The sequence below is a fragment of the Uloborus diversus genome, chromosome 4 (assembly GCF_026930045.1).
Source record: "Uloborus diversus isolate 005 chromosome 4, Udiv.v.3.1, whole genome shotgun sequence".
Taxonomy (NCBI): Eukaryota; Metazoa; Arthropoda; class Arachnida; order Araneae; family Uloboridae; genus Uloborus; species Uloborus diversus.
Genome location: NC_072734.1, coordinates 41,097,759 through 41,120,245, shown reverse-complemented (window position 1 = coordinate 41,120,245; position 22,487 = coordinate 41,097,759).

Below are 22,487 nucleotides of genomic sequence, written 5' to 3'. Positions count from 1 at the left end.
TTTGCAATGTGTCAACGGTTTGAGCTCATCAATTTTTCTTTATTATCTGCTTACTACATGCAGGGGCGCCCCGATAGGAGGTCACTGATTCGGCAAAATCATAATCATTCAGCAAAATCGGGATTTCCATTCGACAAAATTACTATCATTCGGAAAAATTGGAGTTTCATTCGGCGAATTGAGAAATCCTGCTCTCTCAAACATTAAGTTCGGGCGACCCTGACAACATGCTCTGCAACTTCAAACAAATAATCTCACGGCAGGGCGTATTCTTTTGAAAATGGTCGTCTTTATGAAATAAGATTTTTGAATCGTTGAAACATAGTTTTAAAAATTTGAAGAAAAATTTTAATTAATTGCATTTAAAATGAGTACTTGAATCCGAGTTTAACGAATACGTCTATATTTTGCATAGAGAATATTCAACGGTAAACTCAAATTACAAACAGCTGAGAATATTTTTTTTCAAAAATAAGTTTTGCAAAGGAATAATACAAATACTTTTAAGAATAACATGTATATGTTACCGTTAAAGTATATAATGCAGTTATTTTATACTTAGTTATTCTATGAAATAACTGATCGGGTCCGTTAAAGTGTGTAATATGTTATTAATTTGACACTTTAACTAGTTATTCTATGAAATAACTAGGTATTCTATAAATTAACAAATGAGAGACAGTTAAAGTGTAAAATAAACAATTTATCTAAAATGAAATAACTAGGTATTCTATAAATAGATAGACAATTAAAATGAAAAATAAGCAATTTATCTAATTTATGCAGTGTATAAATGGTATTTATGGAAACGTACCGTAAAATCATTTGTTACAACTACTAAAATGACACTTTGAATTACAAAGAACATTATTTCTAAAACAAAAACATTGTCTCCCTATGGCCAGGAATAGTTCATAAATGCAGTAGGGTGGAAGGTAAATGTACTTGTCGTGCAAGATATAATAATATTGTCACGATGAATTAAATAATCACAGAGAACGTTTAACTAAACTAGATATTTTATTAGCTTGCCGCAACTCGCAGCATGGAAGAACTAGAGAACTGCCCACAACTCGTGAGGTTCCCGCTTTTATATGAACGTAGAACATTCTAGAACATTCCGTTGGAAAGTGAAAGAAACTTACAGAACATTTTGAACACGGTGTAAATAAAAGCAATTTAAAAGTCCAAACACTGGAATGTCACAGCCGGGACCAGATCCTGGCTCCTACCTGCTCGAAGCCCCGCGCGCTGCCAACCGAGCCACACTGATTAACGTTTGCGCGGCATTACTCTCCTCTTAAAAAGACTGCGCCTCGCTGTCTAGCTGTTCTGGTTGACGAATCTTAGTTCTGGAACGGGTCAGAGGTCCTTTGGATGTATCTCTTTTGTCCGAAGGAGGAACATCTTGGTTGCTGTTTTCAATTTGCTGGTCTGGGTCATGAAATTGTTTCATCCGTAGTACATGAACGACAGCTCTTTTTTTTCTTCTCCGCGATGCAGGATCAAAATCTTGCACTTCGTAAGTCACATCTGATAAACGGCGTAAAACTTGATAGGGACCAAAGTACCTTCTTAAGAGTTTTTCGGAAAGACCAACTTTTCTAATTGGAGTATAAACCCACACGAGATCTCCTGGGGAATACATTACCATTCGATGTTTAGAGTCGTAACGTCGACGGTCTTTATCTTGAGCTTTCAGAGTTCGTATTCTAGCTAACTGTCTTGCTTCTTCAGCCCTGACAATCATTTCAGAAAGGTAGTTGTCGTCCACTTCATCTGGACAGAATGGTAACATTGTATCCAGCGTTGTCTCAGCTTCACGACCATGAAGTAAGTAAAAAGGGGTAAAACCTGTCGTCTCCTGTTTAGCCGTGTTGTAAGCAAATGTCACGAATGGTAAGATTTCATCCCAGTTCTTCTGCTCTATATCAACATACATGGATAACATGTCGGCCAATGTTTTATTGAAGCGTTCGGTCAATCCATTAGTTTGAGGATGATATGCTGTTGTCATACGATGATCGATGTTACACAGTTTGGCTAGAGATGAAACAAGTTTGGATTGAAAGACTTTTCCCCGATCAGTGATAATTACTCGAGGAGCTCCATGCCGCAAAAGAATTTCTTCGAGCACGAATTTTGCTATTTCCTCTGCTTCAGCAGTTGGTAAAGATTTAGTTACTGCAAAACGTGTCAAGTAATCCGTACAGACTATAATCCACTTGTTTCCGTCAGCGGATTTTGGAAATCGTCCCAGAAGGTCAATCCCAATGCGATGGAAGGGGGCTATTGCTGGGGGAATGGAAATAAGGCGTCCAGGTGGTTGTTGAGGCACGGCTTTTCTCCGTTGGCATTCTCTGCAATGCATGACATATCGTACTATGCTTCGGTACATCCCTGGCCAATAAAATCTTTTGCGAATTCTGTCGTACGTTTTTGCAAAACCAAGATGTCCGGCAGTAGGAGCGTCATGAAAATGACTAAGTATATCCGTCCGCAGATGCTTGGGGATGACTGGTAACCACTTCTTTCCAGTAGGATCAAAATTCTTTCTACACAAAACTCCGTCGACTAAAGCGAATTCGTTGCTATCCATAGAGAGGCGGGTCTTGGAAAGATTTATTTTTGCAAGGTTTGGGTCTTTTTTCTGTTCGATGGCAAGGTTCATACTCGAAGTAACAGCCAAAAAATTTTCTGTCCCCTCAATTCCATCTTCAACTGGATTTCTCGAAAGAGCGTCGGCGTCTCTATGCTTCTTACCGCTTTTGTATTTTACAGAAAAATCATGTTCTTGCAATCGAAGCGCCCATCTTGCCAGCCTTCCTGAAGGATCCTTGAGGCTCATGAGCCAACACAGTGAATGATGGTCCGTTACCACAGAAAAATGCTTTCCGAATAGGTAGGGTCGGAATTTGTTAATTGCCCATACAATGGCCAGGCATTCTCTTTCAGTTGTAGAGTAATTCCTTTCCGCTTTTGTCAAGGTTCGAGAAGCGTATGCTATAACTTTTTCGACTGCATCCTGAACCTGTACCAGAACTGCTCCAAGGCCATAGCCACTGGCATCGGTACGAATCTCCGTAGAACATTTTTCATCGTACAGTCCCAATACTGGATCAGAAGTAAGTGCTTTCTTAAGGTTATCAAAAGCTTCACTCTCTTTAGAACCCCAACGAAATTTCACGTTGCCTTTTAACAGTAACTGCAAGGGCTCGGCGACGTAACAAAATCTACGGAAGTATGAGCAAAGTCCAAGGAAACTGCGTACGTCATGAACATTCTTTGGAACTGGAAAATTGTTTACAGCTTTCACTTTATCAGGGTCTGGTCTGACGCCGGCACTAGATACCAGATGGCCCAGTATTTTTACTTCTTTAGCAGCAAAGAGGCATTTTTTTGGATTTAGTACAAGACCAGCTTCTTGAATACATTTCAGAACAGTACTTAACCGGTTAATGTGGTCTTCAAAAGTCTCCGAGAACACTATTATGTCGTCCAGGTAACAAAGACACATAGTCCATTTCAAATGGCGCAACAAATTATCCATCATTCTTTCGAAGGTCGCAGGCGCATTACAGAGTCCAAACGGCATAACTCTAAATTCGTACAAGCCTTCTGGAGTAATGAATGCCGTCTTTTCACGATCCGCTTCATCGATTTCTATCTGCCAGTATCCAGAACAAAGGTCCATGGAAGAGAAAAACGTTGCGCCCCTCAGACAGTCCAGTGTATCATCTATCCGAGGCAGCGGATAGACGTCTTTTTTTGTAATGTTATTCAGTTTGCGATAATCGACACAAAAACGCCAGCTCAAATCTTTTTTTCTTACGAGTACGACGGGTGACGACCAGGGGCTTTCAGAAGGCTGGATGATGCCTTTATCAAGCATTTTGCCAACTTCTTCTCGAATAATGCTTCTTTCTGTCGGAGAGACGCGGTAAGCTCTTTGTTTGATAGGTACGTGTTCACCAGTGTTAATTCTGTGCTTTACATTCGTGCGTGTAGCTGTTGACTTGTTAGATTTCAAGAAAACTTCAGGAAATGTTCGGAGCAATTCTGCCAGCTTTTGTTTTCGGTCGACGCTTAAATCGGGCGATATCATTGCTGAAGAGTCTACGAGGGGTTCCGATATTAAATTAAGGTCAACCATTTTATCCGAAGCGGAAGCAATCGAACACAAATTTTCTTCATTTAGGAACTCGGCTCGACCTATGCACATTCCTTGGGGGATTATTCGTTTTTCGGACTGCATGTTGGCAACCCAAATTTCACCTCTGCCATTATGGAGGAAAGTTATCATTGACGGTATAGCAATATCACGGTCGAAGAGCAAATTTTTATTGCCTTCTACTATTATGCTTAGATTTCTTTCATCTTGATAGCCTGATACTGGTATTTTAGTCATAGAATGGGGTTGAAGTATACAGTCTTCTAAAGCACACAATTTCCACGTATCCCGTGCGCAGAGTTCGTGACAAGCGTCGTCCAAAAATAACTCACTTCGACCACAGTCAATCACGGCTTGGGAGGTTTCTAGAAAGTCCCATCCAAGGATAAGGTCTGACTACAATGACGTAACACCGTAAAATCAAAGGGTATCAGTTGGTCTTCTACGCCGATCCGGAGAATACAATTACCTAACGGATGCACATAATCTCCATTAGCGACTTTTAAAACGACGTTCTGTTTTACAGGCAGCATAACTTTTCTTAGTTGACGGCGAAATTTCTCTGAGATGATGGAGAAGGAAGCTCCGGAATCAATAAGAGCACATACTGGGTGGTTGTCAACAGTTACTTTCAAATGATTACCTGACATTTTGGCGGCTGTTGAAGGATTTTTCGAGCAAGCGGCCTCACCCCCAACGAAGGACGCATCATCTAGTTTTCCTCATTTCTACGGCTAGGAGATTGACTGGATCGGCGATATGGGGACGGTGATCTGTAACGTCGTGTTGGGGATCGGCCTCGAGTTGGACTAGGCGTTGATCGGCGTGGGAAGTTTACACGTGGAAGATTGTCGGCGTTCAATTCGTTGTCGTGTTGTCGGCGTGTTCTATAGTTATCAAAAGCAGCTTTTCTCTCTCGGCAATAGCGCACAACATGTCCAGGTCTTCCACAATGGAAACACACTGGTCTGTTGTCGCTTGTTCTCCAAACATCAGTTTTTCTTGGCTGCACTGCCGGGTGTTGGTCAGAAACTCCAGATCTACTTGCCACCGTATAAGTTGGTCGTCGTCGGGTTTCCATCCGTTTCTCCGATATAGGTGCCAAAGCCTTTTCAACTTCATCTTGGACTATTTCCTCCAGAGATTGAGAGTAGACCTTTATAGGCTCTTCAGTTCCATTAATCAACCGTCGAACTTCTTCTTGGACAATTCTGCGTATACGGGACTCCAGGTCTAACTCGTCCTCTATAGATGCAACCGGTATGACATTTGGAAGTCTTTCAAATTTTCGTCTTCCAACCCTCTTCTGCTTCATATCCTCGATGTAGCTGCACCATTTAATGAAATCCTCAGTCGTGGAAATTTCTTTTGTTAATAAGCTCTGATAAATGTCCTCTGCTATTCCCTTCATTAGATGTGACACTTTTTCACTGTCGAGCATCGAGGGATTAACTTCCTGGCAAAGTCCGAGAACACTCTGTATGTAAGATTGTGTAGCTTCTCCTGAGTGCTGCGCTCTGTTCTTCAGTTGCTCTTCCGCCTTCCTGGCATATTTTTGCTTATCACCAAAGAGACCAGTTAATCCTGTTTGAAATGCCTGCCACGAATTTAAAGCATCTTCGTTGTTTATAAACCATTGCTTTGCCGTACCATCGAGAAAGAAATAAACATTGGCTAAACACATCATATCATCCCATCTGTTAAACTTAGCTACCCTATCGTATTCTTTAAGCCACTTCATAGGGTCTTCTCCAGCCTCTCCTCGGAAGGTCGACGGATTCCTTTGTTGCTGGAAATTAGGCGACACGATGACTGGTGTAGTGGTTTCTCCCGCCATTTTGCTTTCCGCCATTTTGCTGTCCGCCATTTTCTTTCTTTTAGGCAAGTAGAGTTCAAATTCAGGAGGTATTCCTTTTAAACGAAGGCTTCTGCGAAGGGCGTTGTTGGTATCCACGTTTATCAAACCGTTACCCGGCGCTTCCACCAAATCTGTCACGATGAATTAAATAATCACAGAGAACGTTTAACTAAACTAGATATTTTATTAGCTTGCCGCAACTCGCAGCATGGAAGAACTAGAGAACTGCCCACAACTCGTGAGGTTCCCGCTTTTATATGAACGTAGAACATTCTAGAACATTCCGTTGGAAAGTGAAAGAAACTTACAGAACATTTTGAACACGGTGTAAATAAAAGCAATTTAAAAGTCCAAACACTGGAATGTCACAGCCGGGACCAGATCCTGGCTCCTACCTGCTCGAAGCCCCGCGCGCTGCCAACCGAGCCACACTGATTAACGTTTGCGCGGCAATATATATTATGTTACACTTTAACGGGCTGAAGATCGTTATTCTATGAAATAATTAGTTAAGAGCCATTGTCTGTAAGGATCAGGCAGGTTGTGATTGTTGGGATTTTTAATTTTCTTTATTTTCACATAGGTTGTTTCTTATCATGAATGTAAAGTAAATCCGAAATTTGAACTTTGTCTGACTTACCGTTTTTGAGAAAACAATTTTTTTTGTTTAGGGGGCGTGGCACATTTTTGCGTGTTTTTCAAATTTGCAGATTTTAATGTGCTTGTTGCTTGAAGCGCCCTTATAATGACATGGATTTTTTAATTCCATATTACTACATGGTCTTGTTAGATACTGTTACAGCTGTCAAATCGGTGACACTACGAGGGCGACGCCCACAAACTCCGTTTAAAAATGACCGAAAATGATTTTTTTTCTATAAACAAGGCCAATTTTCTCAAAGCGCCTTCACGAGGACACCGACATTTTTAGATCATTTTCTAGCTACACTTACATACATCAAGAATATGTATCAAAATCGGTGTCACTATAAGGGCGCCAGAAGATATTGGAACTTTTATTCGATAAATTTCACAAAAACACAAATATTCAGAATCTAATTACAACTGTCGCCCTCATAGCAGATATCTGATACTACATTAGGTTGATAACCAACATGTTTGTCTAACATTTGCACAAAAAAAATCGGTGTCACTCCTATTGTTTTTGGAAATATAATCGTTCGAAGTTAGTACGTTATGGCGTTTTTTTATATTTATTTATTTAATCTTTTCACCCCCCAGATAGTTTTTTTGAACATATTTATTTTTAATTTAATACAAAAATGTGTATCTTTTAACATAAATAGCTTTGGGCAGTAAGAGCGTCTTTTTCTTGAATAGAAAATGCCCGTTTTGATATAGGTACAGGCGGATGTATTGTGCATAATATATCTAGATTATCATACCAATACTCATCTTGTTTTTTCGGCCAAACAAATCTATTTGTTTTTGACATACATTTGACCTCAACTTGCAAATTGATTTCATACAAGAGATGTATAGAGAGAAGCTCTTACAAACATCTTACTATATAAATGCTTCAAATTGTCAACTAATAAATACCCCTGCATTGCCAAAAGTTCAATTTAATGAAATTGGATGGGCCCTATCTTTACGAGCTCAGTTCAAGTTCACTTCAAAGCAGAAGGAGTATTTATAAGAACAATTTACGATTGGTGTAAATACTGGGAAAAAACAACATCCCTGTCAAGTTGGACACTAGATAAGAAATGCAGTTCGTAACGGGGAAAAAACTGTTCGTTGCTTCAGAGTATTGTACTATGAAACAAATCCTATCCCTTTTTTTTTCGATGGAAGAAACAAAAAAACGAATGCATTCTCAATACATCAAATGAGAATATTGAAGAAAGCGGACATTCAGAATCTGAAACTGAATTTGAGGATAACGCAGACCAAAACGAAGAAAACATTAAGAATCAAATCAAACCAATTTCAGTCATCTCTTATTGAAAACTGATAATTTTGTAGCACTAAAGGATGGGAAAACATGGTATCCCAGAAAAATAGTAGAAGTTGACCATTTGCAAGTTTAGGTCAAATGCATGTCAAGAACAATTGGAATAAATAAATTTGTTTGGCCGGAAAAACAAGACGAGTATTGGTATAATAGTCTAGATGTGTTATGCACAATAGATCTACCTGGTACCTATATCAAAACGGGCATTTTCTGTTCAAGAAAAAGACTCTCTTGCTGCCCAAAGCTGTTTATGTTATATAAGGTACACTTCTTTGTATTAAATTAAAAATAAATATGTTCAAAAAAAAAAAACCTGGGTGTGAAAATATTAAATAAATAAATATAAAAAAACGCCATAACGTACTAACTTCGAACGATTATATTTCCAAAAACAATAGGAGTGACACCGATTTTTTGTGTGCAAATGTTAGACAAACATGTTGATTATCAACCTAATGTAGTATCAGATATCTGCTATGAGGGCGACAGTTGTAATTAGATTCTAAATATTTGTGTTTTTGTGAAATTTATTGAATAAAAGTTCCAATATCTTCTGGCGCCCTTATAGTGACACCGATTTTGATACATATTTTTGATGTATGTAAGTGTGGCTAGAAAATGATCTAAAAATGTTGGTGTCATCGTGAAGGCGCTTTGAGAAAATTGGCCTTGAATATAGAAAAAAATTCATTTTCGGTCATTTTTAAACGGAGTTTGTGGGCGTCGCCCTCGTAGTGTCACCGATTTGACAGCTGTAACAGTATCTAACAAGACCATATAGTACTATGGAATTGAAAAATCCATGTCATTATAAGGGCGCTTCAAGCAACAAGCACATTAAAATCTGCAAATTTGAAAAACACGCAAAAATGTGCCACGCCCCCTAAACAAAAAAAATTCGGATTTACATTGCATTTATGATAAGGAACAACATATGTGAAAATAAAAAAAATTAAAAATGTCAACAATCACAAATGCTTTAAACTGCCTGATTCTTACAGACAATGACTCTTAAACCATGAAATGTAAGAGTTTTACACTTTAACGGACACGATCAGTTATTCCATGAAATAACTAGGTATTCCATAAAATAACGGATTTCATACTTTAACGGTAACATACATATTGAATCTAATATGTATAGTATGCATATATAGGATGTAGTATATATGGAAATAATGCTAATATTTACAACAATATGAAATAATGCGGGTTACATAACGAAAAGTAGGTATTTAAAATTCAGATAACATTCAGGTCTTGAACTCCTCCACTTTTTACTTATTGTATGTCTTAATAGTTTTGATTCATGGTTTCCATTAATTGAAAATATCAAGTTTAAATAAAAATTTTCAAATCATAAGCGATATTGTTCGTCTGTTAATAGTCTCTTAAAATTAAAACGCGTTGGACTGATGTAGTCATAAAAACAATATTTTTAAATTACAATATTTTAACGCTACTGCTGAGTTATTAAAATAATTGATATTTAAAATAAGCATTCGCGAGCAAATTTTTAAGCTTTTATCTATTCTCCACCCTACCAATTTCCCACAAAAAAAAAGATAAATACAAGAATATTTCGCCAAGAATTGAAAAGAATTCTGATTTTTTTTTTCTGTTTTCTTTGTTCCAAGAAAAAAAGGGAAAAATTTGAAGGAAAAAGAAATCTATAACTTATAAAAATAAAAAAGTTAAATATCTAAAAAAAAACAGCAAAAGACTACATTTCTTTCATTTATTACTGTTTTAATTTTTTTACTTCTAATTTTAGTAGCAAAAATACTATCTTAATGAGTTTTAATGAATGGCAGTAGTTAAAGAACGAAGTTATTAGTTTTAATTAATTTGAATTGAACCAAACTGAATTTAATTATTTATTTCTCTTAAATTATATTTATGGTTGATGTCATTAAGTACCAATAAAAAATAAAGTGCAGCTTTTTTCATTTCTATTATCCATATTTGATTTTTATAATCGTCATCTTTGTTGTAACTGAAATTTTATACATTACTTTGTTTTTATTCCTCTTAGTACTCTACATTTTATTTCTTAGATTTTATACGTATAAGATAATGTATTACTTTTACATTTTACAATATTTCTCCTAAAACTTTCATGGAATTTATAAAAATATTGTGTCCAATCAGTTGAAAGGAGTAAATTTAGAAACATGATTCCAAGTAAACATAATGAAACTTTTGGTTTTCTCAGAACGACCAGTATTTTTTCTCCCTTGCTTTCTTTGTTTGTGCGTGCGCGCGTGTATGTTTTTAACTTGCTTTTATTATTATCGTCAAAAATAATCATATAAAAACTTGTTTGCTTTATTTCTTTTATTTCTGTACAGTACCAAAAAAGTTACTTAGTTTGCTTTGAAGTCGTATTATCTCTCTTTCTCGTGTTATTGTTTTCACGGAGCACTCATGACCTTAAGGTCATCGTTATTTGCATCCTTGGTTTGGAAAAAACTTTTGTGTGAAGTTTTCCTGCACATTGAAAGTATAGTAGTATTGATGAGGGTTTTTTTAACTTCAAATTCTAACTACGAGGGGTTTTTTTTTTTTCAAGCTCCGTTTGGCTATGAAAAAAAAAACGGGTAAATGTACAAAAAAGATTTTACTATCAAAAGTAAGGTACACTGCATATTATTTCTCTACATAATCACCTTGGCATTTGTCGTATGTTTTGTGTACCCTCCTTATAGAACGTTGCCGCCAATGATTAAAAGTGATTTTTGACGGTGTCTTTGAGTTCTGCCCTCTTTAAATTTTCTGCACCACTTACGAACAACGCTAGCACTCATTAAGTTGTCTCCATACACGACTTATTCATCGATGAATTTCCGCTGCCCTGTTACCTTCTGCTTGCAAGAAACGAATGACACTTCTCAATTCAAATTTGGTGGGAGACTCAATAGAGACAGCCATGTTTTCGTGTCTGTAGCTCAACAGGAAAGGGCAGATTGGACTCGGCAGTAACTGAGAATTTGGACAGGGTTATGTGCAGTATCCTAGTACGCAAATCAGTCACTTGCCGCCCTTTCCTTCTGTAAAAACGGAACTTGAAAAAAAAAAAAAACCCTACGTATTTATCGCTATCGCTGTCACTTTCACATTTTTTTTTCATCTGTATTAGCTTGAATTTGAGATGCGATATAGTCGTATTTCGGAAGTCATAAGAATGGTCAAAATGGCGTCAAAAACAGTGTAATTTTCAAATGCTTCTCTGCTCCTCAAATTAATAAAACAGTGTCATCATCATGGGCGCCCCAGTAGGAGGTCACTGCTCAATTCCAAAAATTTCTTCTTTTGACAAATTTTGTTTGACGATTCGGAAATATTTGAATTTCTGTTCAGCCAAAATTATCATATTTCAGAGAAATTTGGAATTCCACTCGACAGAATTAACATCATTCGGCGACATTTGGAGGTCCTTTCGGCAAAATTATAATTATTTGGCAAAATTTGGAGTTCTATTCGGGAAAATTACTATCATTCGGCCAAATGTGGAGTTCCATTCGGAAACATTGTCATCATTTGCTGACATTTGAAGTTTAATGGGCATATCATCATTTGTTAAATTTTGGACTTCAGTTTGGCAAAATTATCATCATTCGGCAAACGTTTTTAATGCCATTCGGCAAATTGAAAATTTCTACCCTCCAAATAATCTAAGTTCGGAGGCACTAGAATTTCATTGCTTGTTCTCACAATTTATGACTAATCACTAACTTTTGGTTGACTTCAGAATAATGAAGAAATTTTTTCCAAAAATTGAAAAACGCAATTGGAAAGCAATTGAAATTTTATAAATGAAAAAATATTACTCGCTTTAGCGGAGTTTGCACGCTAAAAGCGAGTTTTACTACCATACCCAACCAAATACACCCAAACCTTTTTTATGCGGTCTTTTTTTTATACAATTTTTTGTGCGACTTTTTTTGTGCTATTTTTTTGTGCGGTACATTAAAATTTAAATCAGATTGGGATTCAATTCAAGAAATTATTTTTCAAAACGAGTGCGAGGTAGTATCTTCCAAGTGACGGCTTAGGCACCCCGATGAGAAGTCACTGTGACCTCCCAAAAATTTCCTTATTCGGAAAATTTTGTCCACTACTAGGCAAAAATTATCACTTGATTTATTTTGATTTCTTTTAAATATTACAATTTTGTAATTTTCTGCGTTATTTTCTATGTGAGACTTTATTTTATGCGGACCCTATCCACCACATAAAAAAAATATTTTTTAACTGTGTTGCGAAAACAACTTTTTAAAGCTACTCGTGAAGTTTCGAACAATTTTTATGCGATTTTTTTATGCGGTCCCTATCCACCACATAAAAAAAAATAGTTTTTAACTGTGTTGCGGAAACAACTTTTTAAAGCTACTCGTGAAGTTTCGAACAATTGTTTTATGCGATTTTTTTTTATGTGATCCCTATCCACCGCATAAAAAATTTTTTTTTGACTGTGTTCGGAAAACAATTTTTTAAAGCTACTCGTGAAGTTTCGAATAATTTTCTGCATTTTTTTTATGCGGTCCCTACCATCGAGTACAAAAAATATTTTTTAACTGGGTAGCGAAAACAACTTTTTAAAGCTACTCGTGAAATTTCGAACAATTTTTTATGTGAATTTTTTATGCGATCTCTATCCACCGCATAAAAACAGGTTTGGGTGTATTCTTGATTTCCTGTACTAAATCCGGGTTTTTATTAAATTAGAATCAATAATAAACGAATTCGACTGTACTGTTATTATTAAAAAAAAGTTTTGTTTCGTTTTGAAAAAAAAAAATCTTTAAACGAAAAGGAACGTAGAAAAAGTCACATGTAGCCTTAGATCAATGCAAAAACTGAACCCATGCAATAGTTATTAGTATAGAGAAAAGTTAGCTCATTTACTTCTGGAATAACTTTTTGTTTCTTATTCATAAAATACAAGATAGTATGTCCCTGGCAGTAACGGAAAATTTCAAACCTTGAAACACAAATGTTCAAAGAAATAGCATCAAATAGAATAAATTAAAAACTGTTTACTGAAAGGAGAGAAACTTATTTTAAAAATGTAGATGCGTAGTTTTTTTTTTTTTTTTTTGAAAGATTTTTTTAAAAGGAGTTTTAAAATAGTTTTCTCAATTTTCTTAGAACTTGAACACAAAACGTTTGCATTTTTGTTATCGTGTAAATGATTACAAATGTATTTTAATGGTTGATTTTTTAACACGTGATTTTCTAATAAAAATTATCGTAGCACAAAATTTTAGCTAATCGCTGATTTAACGTATGACTACATTTCAGACCTTTTTATAGAGAGCGCTTCCACTGAAATGTTGTTAAAATATCTGGCAACTAGTACGTGGCATAAAAGGCAAAACTGGTGAAATTCTTTAAGCCATAAGATAGTGTAATAATAAAAAAAAGTCTAAATAAGTTACCATAAAAAGAGCACAGCAAAAAATGTTTCTTGGTGCCAAAATTATTCTCCCTCGTATCCCCGTTTCCAAAATAAGAGGTCTTAAAGTCTGCAGAAATTAAAAAAAAAAGTCACTAACTTTATACAGAGTTTCGATGAGCAATGGAAGTCTTTTTTTACACGCTTTGCAGATGGATGTCCTGCCTCATGCTGGCGGTGAAATCGCGTGATACCTTCAATTACTCGCCAAGTCTTTAAATTTGGCGCTTTTCTTAAAATTTCGGCAGACTTTAAGATCTTATATCTCGACCACAAGGGCACGAGGGCAAATAATTTTTGATGTATCAAAATGTCTCAATATGCTCATTTGATTGCTATCTATTATTATTATTATTATTATTATTATTATTATTATTATTATTATTATTATTATTATTATTATTATTATTATTATTATTATTATTATTGTTATAATAATAATAATGATAAAAGAAAAGGAATAGGAATAAGAAGAATAATAATAATGATAATAACAATAAGAAGAAGAATAGGAATAATAATAAGAATATTATTATTATTATTATTATTATTATTATTATTATTATTATTATTATATTCGAGCGGTTCCCTGGAAAGCTTTTTCTTTCATTAAATGATTTTTAAAAATAATCTTGAGTACATAAATTCTCGCCTGCAAAAGGGATGAAAATTATGTCTATTGTGTAGATAATCGTAGGTAACGTTCGATAATTCGAATAGCTCGTTAATCCGAACAGCTACCAGTCCTAGTTATCTCGAACTAACGAGCCTCTACTATTACCAACACAAAAGACATAATTTTCCTCCATATTGACACCTGCATCGGAACAAGTTTTCTGCACTAACGCCTCCATGTTTTATTATGCAAAGATTTCCACTTCACAGGTGTTGAATTTCTAGCCATAAAAATGACAACGGCCGTGAGCCAAGGTCGGATGGCTGGTCTTTTGTACTATGCGCTCATAAAATACATACACACGCTCATATGTTTTGTCAACATTTACTACATAACATTAGCTGTTAGTTTCTTTTGGTTAAGATATCCGCATACCGATGTTTCAACAAGGTCGAATCTACTGGTTGAAAGTGTTTTCTTTACTTCTCTTTATGTTTACTTTCTTTTATACGGCAGAGCTATATTTATAAGTCAGGGATGCGGAGTCGGAGTCAGGGAGTCGCACTGGTAGAGGAGTCTGAGTCGAAGGTTTAAAATTCCAAGAGTCGAAGTCGGTCATTTTACCTCAAATTTCGCGACTCTGACAGTGCTTGCGGAATTGTAGTCGGCAGAGTCACAATAATGAGTCTCTGAACCAGGGTTGCGGAGTCGGAGTCGTGGAGTCTGACTGATTTTAGGGAAAAGGAGTCTGAGTCGAAGGTTTGAAATCCCAAAAGTTGAAGTCGTGCAATTTACTTCAAAGTACGCCACTCTGCTAGTTCTTGCGGAGCCGGAGTCGGACTGATTTCGGGGTAAAGGAGTCGGAGTCAAAGTTTCTAAAATTCTCGTAGTCGGTCAGTTTCTCTCCTATTCCAGACTTCTTTGAAGCGTCATCTTTAGCAATAATACTTTTCAAAAATATGATGAAAAAAATTGAACATGATTTAAAATTCCGTTACTTAAATCGTAATTTAACTTATACGTAACATATTAAAACGGAGTCGTTTAGAATATATATATATATATATATATATATATATATATATATATATATATATATATATATATATATTATTTTGTCTTCTTTAAAATAAATATATATATTTTCTGAATAGTACAATTTTTTAATATTATTTTTATGTTTTAATTTTGTGCCCATTTTGTACTTCGTACAAACTATCATAGATTTTTTTTATTATTATTTTGATAATAGTTCCATGTATTATGATATAGTCGAACTCACTAGTAACGAGACCCGATTTAATGTGAACTCGGATTTAACGGAGGAATCAGAAACATTTGGTTGGAACAATGTTTTGTCTAAGGGAACGCCAATCGCTTTTAACGATGAAATCCCACTTAAAGCATAAGCGGTATTTTTATTATTCATAAATTTCTATTGACTTCTAACTCTACTTATCTTTTCTTGAAAAAATTCCTTTTTTCGAAGTCAACCTTGCGTCAATGATTAGTTATAAATCCTGAGAACAAGTGTGACTGTGCTTTAAAAAGAAAAAAAAGTTTAGAGCAGAAAATATAGTGACCGAAAAGTCCTGGACACATTTTAAAAATTCATAGAAAGCAACAAATTGTTGCATGAATTTGCGGTTTGCACCATAATACTTCACAGGTTCAAGAATGTTTTTCATGACATCGTTAAAATAAAAAATTAAAAAAAGGAAAAGACTGTATACCTATAAGTGATCGCTGTATCATCACAGTGAGAAAACAAATGTCAAAACACGACTACTCAAATTCACCCCATGCCCACAAACGAACACTCATTGAACTCTGGTAATAAAAGTTATTGCTTTCTGTTTAATACAATGATTAAACACCTCACATGACGTTTGCTTTTCTTACTGTAACGAGAGATACAGCGATTACTTGCAGTTACTCTTTTCTTTTATTTTTTTCCTTTTTCCTTTTTTTTCAACGGTTTCTCCGATGACGTCCATTGTAGTGCCCCCATCGATCATCTGAAATAAAAAAAAACGAAATAAATTTTACTAGTTAAAAAGTTTTTTTCAGGAAAGAATTTCAATTATTTTTATTATTTTTTAAAATTTTAACGTTGTTTTAAAATAGAAGAATTTAAATTTTTTCTGAGACGAAACTGGTATTTTGACTCCCTATGTGAAAAATGGAGAAATCTGTAAAAGAACTCAAACTCGACGTTGTTACCTGTGAAAACAGCTTTTTCCACCAATAAAATACTTTTATTATTATTTATTTCAGATGATCCACAAGGAAGAATTATGAGGGGCACCGCAATGAAATTTTTTTGCTTTAAGACGTCCGCGGAGAGTTGCTGTCATGGCTCATTACTTCATAAAAATTAATTAAAATTTCATTAAATATTCTTCAAATGTTACTTTGTTATTTAGTTAGCCGTGTTGTCAAAACAAGTATCGAAAATATTTTTTTGTACCAAATTAACCTTTACCTCCTTTAAAAAACACGGATGGTACATGATCCTGTATGAAATTTCTGGCTTCAAATTTGATTTCAGCTCTCAAAAATTTCAACTTCGAAGGCAACAACTTCATCGCAATCCAGTGTAATCTAAAATCTATTAATGAGCTAAATAAGCCAAAAAATTTCAACTAATGTCTAATTTACCATTTCTTATAGCTAAATATATATATTTTGAAGCGCAGTCATGTAATAAAAATCCTTGCCACTATAACATCTGCCTTGATAAATCAATTTTAATCCTTCTCACCCAATCCAAATATCTATACAAAACAACATCAGACCATTAAAGCAAACATCCGCAACAAAATCTCTTGATATACAACAATTGAAATAAACATGGAGAGATAACTTTTACCATTGAAACTGTGAACTTTGCTATGAACTGGGAAGCAACGAATTTTTTCTCGTTCTTCTGGGCTATCTGATGCGATTTAGAATTTCTTTTCTTTTTTTTTTTTTTTTTGCCTGCGTCATTTCGTTTTTCGAGACAGTCATAAACCTTGGAATCCATAAAGACGTACCATCGTAGCAACAACGGGAATAATTCTGGGCCATTAAAATTTTTGAAGTGGAAGTGATAATTCATTCAGTGGCTCATATTTTTTAAGTAAATAATTTTTGATGCAAAATCTGAATTTATTCAATTCCTCTTTTGCATTTAATTATTTTTATCGAAAAAAAAACTTAGAATTAAAAAAAAAAAAAAAACCTTGATACACTTGTATGTGCAAAATGTTATTTCATTATTTTTATATCTACTAGAAAAATCTCCCGTCAAGGTATGACGGATGAAAATTGCTACTACATTTGAAAGAAGCAATTGCTTGTTTGGAGATATTTTTTAACTCTTAACTCCAGTGGATGAACCCTAAACTCCAATAGATAGCGTTCATTGTTGACCATTTTTCGTTTCTTCGTTCTCCTAAAATGACAATCCTATCAGTAAAACAGTTAAGTGACCGGATCCAGTTCAGCTTTGTCAAAATAAACCATTTCCCTGCATGGTGAAACAGTACCAAAAAATATTATGAAATTGTCATGCTGTGGCGCGAGTTTTATTGTTGGTAACGTTAGGAGCGTGAGTCGATCAGTGAATTTGCTATTACATACATGAGGATATGCGTACAATGCAGAGAACAAGAGCAAACGGTATACTAGTATTAACTGCAAAAATATTTTTATTTAATTCACGTTTTTTTCGCGGAGTTCTGCAGTAAAATTCAAATCTAGGTCAGGGAGAGTTTTTATTTTTTTTTCCACGTGGAAAAAGAGTTCCATGCGTTCCAATTGACATAGACACTTAAAAAAATGAGCTGATGTGTGCATCACATAACTTCTTTTTACTCCAATTTAATGTCAATTTCTCATTATTGGCAGTTTTAATGTGATGCAATAGTTTATTCTCTAAATATCACCAACAGTAACCAAATTGAAACAAGCTTTTAAAAAAATAAATTGAAAAAAAATCGCCAAATTTGTCGCCAAGTTGGCGACAAAACTTGGCGACCAAAAGACTGGCGATATATCGCCAGTCCGCCAAATTATAACACCACTTGAGTTTACATCGAAATTAACAATGATTTCCCCCCAAAAAAAGGCTAAAGAAACCCCTTTGGCGCTTCCGAATGCAACCAAAAAGAGAGGTGCACAACTAGATTCCACTAGGAGTCTAAGTACCAAATTTCAACTTTCTAGGACATTCCGTGCTTGAATTGTGCGACCTACATACCCACATACGCACATACGTACATACAGACGTCACGAGAAAACTCGTCGTAATTTAACTCGAGGATCGTCAAAATGGATATTTCGGGTGTCTGTACGTTCCTAGGCAACTAGGCATATATCCACGTGTGGTCGGGTTGAAAAATAAACTCAACATTCATTCGGGGGTGAGCAAAATGGAAAAAAATGCCTATTTTTGAGTGAAAATTTTTTCGCGAATACAATAGTACTTCCTTTTTTGTAAAAGGAAGTAAAAAGAAAGAAAAAGACATTTCATGAAATCTTTTGCATTTTTTAAAAACACCACAAAAATCAAGGATCAATTTTTCTTTTTGATTCAATCTGCAAGATTTTTTTTTTTTTTACAAATAGATCAAAAATTAGTTCATTAAAACTTGCTACAAGAAATCTATTGAAATATCATTCATGCAAACTGAAGTCAACAAGAAACCTTTTTAGTAGTTAAATCAAGGCAAATGTGTGTGAGGTATTCAGTGACTAAAATCTACGCAATGATTACATTGGTGTCAAAGCGGAATTCAATCAGCACCGGCATAAGATTTAGAGAAGCCTTACATGACTTAATTAAACTAATACTATGTATTAGGAATTATGTAGTCTAGGATAGATTCGATACATTCATTTCAAAATGTTTATAGAGTTTAGAAATGTTTAGAGTTATTTAGAACCATTTCAAAAAATTCAGAAAACGTTTATGCGTGCGATTTCAAAATTAACAAGAAAATTAAATCACTCGTTTCTTCGGTTTATTTGTGATAAAGTATAAACTCAACATGTAATGGTGAGGCAAAATTTTCTGAAGCAAGAGTTGTATGTTATGCATTGGTAATGAATATTTCATCAGGCAAAGTATGGTTAAAAATACTCAACAGTTTTCTGAAAAAACGTTTAATAATTAAGTTTACTAGGAAGGGTGTGCTTACTGCTGGGTTTGTCCTTTTTTTTAACTTTAAAAAAAAAAAAAAAGCTGGAATTTCTTTTAAATTTAAATTGTTTTTTTTATATTTAAATTATATATTTTTTATTTTTTTAAAAAATCTTCAAAATTTTGTAGACATTAATTGCTTTATATTTATACACATAATATACCGTAAAACCGTACAACTTTAGACCACTTTATATGTGCATTTTTCTTCATATTTTCATTATTCTTTGTCAAAAAAGGTTGAGAATTTAGCCATACACTACCATACATCTCAACTGTAGAGTGACGCTTCGAAAAATAAAAAAATTACACACAAAGGGAGGGGGATTTTTGTATGGTGGTATAAAGTTTGCATATGGTGGTGACAACTTTAGACCACCTCATATTTTCCTTGATATGCACCGCTAAACTGCTCCGGTCTAAAGTTACAATGCATAGATAGATCGTTCTGTTACAATTCCGTACACTGCAAAAATTAAGAAGAAAAAAAAAATCGTTCTTGCTTTTTTCAATTTAAAATTTTTTTTATGCTTTTTGAGTCAATTTCAGGTTTTCTTAAATAAAATCGATTATGAAAAATACAATATTTTATTCAGATACATAAATATGAACGTCAGATAGCATGAAATGCGATTGGTAGGTACCTACTCCTGGATTTTATTTTTTTTTTACAAGGGCATTTCCGTTTTTTTTTTTTTTTTTTTTTTAATTTATTATTATTTTTTTTTTAAAAAGGCTTGATGCAAATTTTGCCCCAATTGGGTAGGTTTCTTCGTTGTCGGAATAATTTGTATTTACTTTTGTACCAAATGATATTGGAGGAATGAGGTCAACACCAAAAATTTACCCTTTTATGCCTTCCTTGTTGAAATTTGGTTTGGTTGCTCCTGATTTCTTGGATCACCTTTTCCATCAGTTCAGACGAATAGTTGGGTTAAGGACGGCCGCCTATCTTCTTTCTTTTCCCTGGATTCATGTCTAAAACCAAAGAAAACTCGAAAACTAAAAAACTGCTCAAGACAATACAAAATTGTTCACAAAATATTGACAAACGATGGTAAAAGTGGGTGATCTAAAGTTGCAACTTGAATTCCAGTATTTTGTTTGCTTCGAAACGACAAGTACACAAAGCAACATCAGTATTCGCCGATAAGGTTAAATCATCTCAAATACCCAAATAATAAAGTAATAAACTTACCTTCCAATAATTCAATCAGCAAATATAGGTTTCGAAGGAAACTTTGAGAGCTGAAGCAAAAATTTCATAAAACCTCCCAACTCAAATGAATGTTGACACGAGAATGATAATACTGGAGCTTGGGATAAACCACATGAATTTCGCTGGACAACACTTGCGAACCTATTGAATTTTTTTCAAGACTAGCTTTGTTCCAACGACCACTACATGACACATACTACCAGATTCCTTCAATGGTCTAAAGTTGTATGGTTTTACGGTATTTCAAACACTGGATGAGTCCATTCAACTTAGTCTTAAAATTAGGATAAATTCTGTAAATATTCAATATTTTTTAAAGATAGTAAATACGTTATAGTGTTTAAATAAGATGTGATTTTGTCTTATGCTTTGCTTAAAGATAAGATATCCATCATGTAAGTCTATCGTGTAAAATAATATGTTGGACAATAACTTTTCTAAACTATATGAGCCATGGTGCATAAGAAAACTACAAATTGTTATTTTATTCTGAACTGTAATTTTGGAGTAAAAGCAATATTTCAAGGGTCTGAAAATCTCTTCACACAGAAAGAAGGATCTATATAGTTTTGCCTGTTGAAGTTAAGATTGTATAATGCAGTGTAGTTAAACTAAGAGTAACACATTCTAAAATTGCAAAATTAATTTATAAAAATATAATCAACTGATTTTAATCAATCATTTTGTTAAAAAAATCACTTGATTCAAATCAATTGATTTAAATCAATTATTTCTGAAAAAAAATCACTTCATTTAAAGTATGATTTTAATCATGATTTAAATCCTCTCTCTTCCTTTTTTTCCCTTTTTTTTAATGCATTCGGGTGCTATTGATTTTTTAAAGTTACTGCGTACACGTAGTATCGTTTCTCATAAATTTAGTTGGGGGGGGGGGGATAATTCGCGAAATTTGCTCCTATGCAGCAGCTGCCAGTGTTTCAAAATCTGGCAGCAATACTTAGTTGCAACAACTTTTACTATCTCCAATCTCTCTCTCTCTCTCTCTAATATATATATATATATATATATATATATATATATATATATATATATATATATATATATATATATATATATATATATATATATATATATATATATTAGGGTGGTCCTTATTTTTGAAGTTGCAGATATTTTACGCGACGCCCCCTCAATTTGTTCCATTATACAAATAAATGCTCTTTGCAAAATTTTAAATCAATCCATGAATATTAACACGTGCCCCTAGGGCCCCCTTTTTTGAGTTTCGAAGAAAAAATTGCGGATTTTCTCATTTTTATGTAAAAATATTCTAACATTTTATATTTAAAGTAATTTTGAACCTCAATAGGCGCTGCTACTTCCAGACTGACCATTCTCTCACTTTCAGTCCGTAAAATTTAATATGTTACAGAGGGTACATGTACACCAATGGTCTTGGGTCAAGCGTACCGCTTTTCTGCGCTTGTTCCAACCAAGCGACAGGGGAACGTTTCCTCCCACCAAGATGAACACAAGGAATTCTATAGGCTATTAATGAATGGCCTAGGCCATTAATGAATGATCTTTGACATCAACAAATTGCCTCCTCCAGGTTTTGGGGGTGTTGATTTACAAAATTCCCTGTGTATGTAATAGGTGTGGCAAATAGAGTCGCGAAGTTTCAATGCTATAAATATAAGTAACTGCAATTATATTTTAATTCGCTGCTCTTTAGTTATAAACATACTTAAATGCTTATGCAATTTTTAATTTTTAAAGTATAAATTTCGAAAAATCCTCGATTACTCCCAACATAAAAATGTATAGTATTTTACATAGTTAAAATATAAATTTAAAAAATATCCAGATCGGAACAATGCAGAAATCTATAAATTAATTTTCTTCTATTTCAGTACATAATCCTTTTTATCATCAAATTCTTGCGATTCACAAGATTTAGAAACCAAAATGAGTATCTATGCTAACCTGTTGAACTTTTGTTTTCTACAGCTGGTCTACCACAATGCAAAAAAGCTTT